Source organism: Herpailurus yagouaroundi, unplaced genomic scaffold (assembly GCF_014898765.1).
Source record: "Herpailurus yagouaroundi ecotype Mexico unplaced genomic scaffold, PumYag 160, whole genome shotgun sequence".
Classification (NCBI taxonomy): domain Eukaryota; kingdom Metazoa; phylum Chordata; class Mammalia; order Carnivora; family Felidae; genus Herpailurus; species Herpailurus yagouaroundi.
In genome coordinates, this window is record NW_024412401.1 from 10,204,021 (window position 1) to 10,209,933 (window position 5,913).

The 5,913-nt window shown below is 38.6% G+C and overlaps 1 pseudogene; it reads right to left on the reverse strand.

Annotated features, from left to right (window-relative positions):
- Window positions 1-4,394: 4,394 nt before the first annotated feature.
- On the reverse strand, window positions 4,395-4,794 carry LOC121034397 (60S ribosomal protein L30-like; annotated as a pseudogene).
- Between the last annotated feature and the right edge of the window lie 1,119 nt (window positions 4,795-5,913).

The window sequence follows — 5,913 nt, forward strand, 5'->3', positions numbered from 1 at the left end:
GTTCTGGGGCTAGGCAAAGAGCTCTTAAACTTGATATCAAAAGCATTACCCATAAAAGGAAGAACTAATAAATTGGATCTCATCAAAACTTAAAACATTTGCTCTGCCAAAAACCTTGTTAAAAGTACGAAGAGAATAAGCTACGCACTGAGAAAATATTTGTAAGCCACGTATCCAAAAAAAGACTGGGACCTAGAGTATACACAGAAAAAAAAAAAAAAATCTCAACAATAAGATTAACAGTCCAAATAGAAAATGAGCAAAAGTCATACACAGACATTTTATTGAAGAGGATATATCGATGACAAATAAGCACATAAAAAGATGTTCAGCATTACCATCAGCCAAATGCAAATTAAGGCCACAGTAGAATAGCTCTGCATGCCTATCCAAATGGCTACGTTTTTAAAAAATGTTGGGGAAGATACGGAGAAATTGGATCACTCATACACTGTTCATGGGAGGACAAAATGCTAAGGCCACTCTGGAAAACAATTTGATATTTCATATAAAACATTCAACTACCATATATGACTCAGCAATTGCATTCTTTAGCATTTATCTCAGAGATATGAAAACTATATTTACACAAAAGCATTCTTAACAGCCTTATCCATAATAAACACAAACTGGAATCAATTCCCATGTTCTTCTGTAAGTGGTGAAACTGTGGTGCATCCATACCACAATTGGAATATTAATTAGCAATCAAGAGGAACAAATTATTGGCATAAGCAACAACTTGAGTGAATCTTTTTTTTTTTTTTAATGTTTCTTTATTTTTGAGAGAGACAGACATAGTGCAAGTGAAGCAGGGGCAGAGAGAGAGGGAGACACAGAATCCGAAGCAGGCTCCAGGTTCTGAGCTGTCAGCACAGAGCCCAACATGGGGCCTGAACCCACGAACCAGCTTTGGATCATGACCTGACACGCTTAACCGATTGAGCCACCCAGCTGCTCCAACAACTTGAGTAAATCTTAAGGAAATTATACAGAGAGAAAAAAACAATATCAATAGGTTATATACTCCATGGATTTATTTATATAATATTCTCGATATGACAAAATTATTTAGATGGAAAACAGATTAGTGGTTACTAAGGATCAGATAGACATTGAGATTGGGGAAGGAAAGTGGTTTTTTTTTATTATTTTTTTTTTAATGTTAACGTTTATTTATGTTTGAGACAGAGAAAGACAGAGCATGAACGGGGGAGGGGCAGAGAGAGAGGGAGACACAGAACCGGAAGCAGGCTCCAGGCTCTGAGCCATCAGCCCAGAGCCTGATGTGGGGCTCGAACTCACGGACTGCCAGATCGACCTGAGCTGAAGTCGGACGCCTAACCGACCGAGCCACCCAGGCGCCCCAAGGAAGGTGGTTTTTATCATAGAGGGCAGCAAAAAAGATCCTTGTCATGATAGAGCTGTGTTTTGTTTTGAATATGGTGGTAGAAATACATACCTGAAACTGATAAAATCATATAAAACTACATAAACACACACACACGTACATTTAAAGCTGGTGAAATGTGAATAAGATTTATGGATTATATCATTGTCAATTTCCTGGTTGTATATCGTATCGTAGTTACCATTGGGAGAAATTTACTAAAAGGTACTTGGGATATCTCTGTATTATTTCTTATAATTTTATGTGACTCTATATGTCAAAATAAATAGTTTAATTAAATAATAGTTAAATGTATAATTATCATATGACTGATCAATTCCACTTTTACCCATGAAAAGGATAATATATGTCCATGGAAAGATCTGTATACAAATGTTCGTAATAGTATTATTGATGATCGTGAAAATCTGGAATTATTGAAATACCCGTCAACAGATGAATGAATAAATAAATTGTGGTAAATCCATACAATGGAATTCTGTTTGGCAATAAAAAGAACAAATTACTGGTACACAAATAACATGGATGACTTTCAAAAACATGTTGAGGAAAAGAAGCCAGATACAAGAGAGCGATTACTGTATGAATCCGTTAGTATTCATTTCTAGAATAGGGAACGCTAATCTATGTTATCAGGAAGATCAGTGGGCCTGGTCCCGAAGTGGTAGTTTGAGCACCCCTGGTCAGAAGAGGACTTTTTGAGAAGTGATGAAATCTTGTACATTTTGATTATACTGATGATTATAAAGATGTATACATTACTCAAATTGTATGAAATTATATGATTAAAATCATACATTTTATTTTTTGTGAAAGCTACCTCAGAAAGGGGTTTTAAAAGAAAACTTACATCCTTGTGAGATAAATCATATGAAGTTGTGTACTTATTTCACGTAAAGAAAGTCTCCCAGATAAGGTGACATTTGTCCAGAGACATGACATCGATGAGAGTGAGAAAATATCTTAGTGAGAAATGTGTGCAGTAAGAACAGAAAATACACATCCCTCACCGGAGATCCAGCTTAGTGTATTCACATGTCCCTGAGGCCAGCGCGGCTGGGGTGAGTGGTAAGAAATAAGGTCACGAATGTAAGGGCAAGACAGATGGAGGCAGGGGTGGGCACATAACGTTCAAAGTCATGTAGGCTGTTATTGTGAGTGAACTGGTCAGCCTTCAGACGGCAGAAGAATAACATGCTCTAACTATATTTTAATGGGGTTACTTTGCCTATTTGTAAAGAATAGTGTCTGGTCAGACCAGATGGGAAAGTATATTTCCTGTCTTTTAAGATCTTTAATTCAGGTTTCATTTCTGTGAAATGAATATTTGTTCAAGTCCAGGAATCAACTGGACACCCAAGATGTTCTCCTGTGAGTTCATTTCAGAGCCTGTCTACTAAAATAAAATAGGCTCTCTCAACTTTCCTGTCGCCTTGACATTTGAGAGATAAAATGTTATTTTTATAGATATTCCAAAACCAATAAAATAAATAATTACAAAAATCTTGGTATATAAAATATCTAAGTAACTGCATCATGGTTGTAAAAATGCCCAAAGTGACTTCAAAATGATTACATATGCCACACATTGGAGGGAATTTGTTGGTGCTTTTAAAAATGATTTTTTTTTTGTTTTGTGTGTGAATAAAAATAGCACAGACCCAAGGACAGCCACATGGTGCCATCAGAGAACATAAGTCACAAAACACGTGATTGACAAAACAGTATCAAGTCAATACAAACCAGTTAATTTTGCTAATGACTGCCATGCATGGTAAAAATAGACAGTGAGCTCTCTTCTGGCATGATTAACAAGCACATGTCTACCACGGAGCGTAGAAATTATAGTAAATAGTAAATGGGAAAAGAACAAGAAGAGTGGGAATGAGGAGGCAGAAGAACAGGAGCAATTGCTCAGACGCAGAGCCCGGCATTTAGCCCATCAGTAACATGGAGCCTGGCAGTGTGATGGGAGAAAATCTGCAAAAGTAAATACCTAACTCACATGGCCCAGAAGGGTCCAGGATCAGGTCACAGTGATCCCAAACACCTTTCTAAGAAAAAGAGTCCACTTATTGACAACTGTTCCAGAGAAGTGTTAACCAGATGGTTATTAGAGAGTCAGTTTATGTGTTCAGTCTGGCCTTACCACACCTAATTTTACTTCTTGGTCTTTTATGAAAAACTTGGATTCCTTCTTTGAAAAAATATTGAAACAAATAATTTTGGTGTTGTTTTCAAGAGAAAAAAAATGAGTGCTTGTCTGAATTGGGTGCATTCTCTCTCTCTCTCTCTCTCTCTCTCTCTCTTTCCTTATTGACATTGATATAATGATGTGTTTGTCCATTCTGGAAAAATGTCCTTTTTCAACCAGCTTATGTCTCATCATCAGTAGCAGAAAACAGCATAGCTATTTCATCCGTTATTAAGGTGTAATGTTCAGCTGAAACACAAACATTTATCAACGTCCTCTGTGACTGCCTCAAAAATTGTCATGCAAGTGCACATTCATTTAACAAGCATTTCCTCACAACCTACTGTGGGCAGGGGACACAGGGACAGATAAAACCAAGTCTTTGTCATTAGCTTAATAATCCATTGTGGAGGATAGCTTATAAATACATAATTAAAATACCCAAAGCAGTTTAAAATTTACTGAACCCCAAGACACTTTTGTGGAACCTTCGGACAAGGTGGTTTATCTTGTTATACACCACTAGAGTACCTGGCACTCATCCTTATGTAATTGAAATTCATTCATTCATTCATTCATTCATTCGTGCAATGTTATTTTGAGTGCCACTTAGCATGTGCATGACGTTGTTCAAGGTTGTGGGTGGCATCCAGAATCATAAACAAATTCACCACCTTCATTGAGCTCATATTATGTTGTTGAAGACAGAGAAAAACAATAAACAAATAATATAATTTTGTTTTGTTTTCTAACAAGCTCTGGTCTTATTAAAGAAAAATTCTGCGTGATTTACTTTTCACCAGTCTGTTCTGGCGACTGGTGCTTCGACTGATTCCAGACTCATCTGGATCAATAATCGTCAATATGTACACTCTGTAGTATTTCTCACATGCTGGACCCAATTCAGTAGCATTTCTGCTGTCGTGATGAACACCAGTTTTGGCCGACATGGCGTAGTTTTCTATTTCAGCTTTCCTCAAGGCTGGGCAGTTGTTGGCAAGGATGACCAGTTTCGCTCTGCCACGTCTAACCATTTTCATAGTCTGCTTGTACCCCAGCATGTACTTTCCGCTTTTCATAACGAGTTGGAGCCTAGAGTTGATGGACTCCGGTGACGTTTTCGTCTTCTTTGCAGCCACCATCTTCCTGCCTTTGGTGCGGGAGGGACCCAACCAAAAGCAGCTGCCACGATGGCCGGGAGAGAGAAAGGCAACAGATCATATAATCTTAAGTAATGCTAGTCATTAAGAAGAAAAGCAGGGGGCACAGTGCCTGGGTGGCTCAGTCACTTATGTGTCCAGCTCTTGATTTCTTTGGCTCAGGTCATGATCTTGGGGTTCGAGAAATCGAGCCCCATGTCGGGCTGGGTTCTGACAGTGTGGAGCCTGCTTTGGATTCTCTTTCTCTTCCTCTCTTTCTGCCCCTCCCCTGCTCATGCCTGCTTTGGATTCACCCTTTCCCTCTCTTCTGCCCCTCCCCTGCTAGTGCTTGCACCTTCTCTCTCTTTCTCAAATAAATAAATTTTCCAAGAAGAAGAAGAAGAAGAAAAAGAAGAAGAAGAAGAAGAAGAAGAAGAAGAAGAAGAAGAAAAATAGAGGCGCAAATTGTTAGAGAGTAATAGAATAAAGATTGTTGTGGATAGATATATTACAAAAGGCCTGTTTAAGGAGGTGATGTTTTCCAGAGACCTAAATAAAGTTTTGTAAGTTTTCTATTACTGCTATAACAAATTACCACAAATTTAGTGGCCTAGAACAACACAGAATCTCACAGTCCTGTAGGTCAGAAGTCTGACATGGGTGTCATTGGGATAAAATTCGTGTCAGGTGACTTTCATACCTCTGAAGACCCCACAGAGGAATTTGTTTCCCCATTGTTTTCATATTCTAGAGGCTGTCCACATGTTTAGCACAGGGCTCCTTTCTTCTATCTTCAAAGTGAATGGATCAAGTCTTATCACATCACCTTTTTCTTACCTTCCTCCATCATCCTAGCTTTCTCTGACAAACTCTCCATCTCAAGTCCTTTAATACTACTCAGATTTTCAAAGCCCCTTTGCCCTGGATCATAACATATTCCCAGGGTCCAGGGATCAGGACACGGACATCTTCTAAGATGGGGTCTAAGATGCTTACCACAGAAGCGAGTAAGTGTTGTATGTAAATATCTAGAGAACGAGCGTGCAAGGAAGAAGCAAGAGGCAAATGTAAAGACACTGAGTGGGAAATGAGACTGATGTGTTTGTGTCTATGAGACCAGTATGTCTGGAGTGGGTGGAATGACAGAGCAATAAGGGATGATGTCAGTG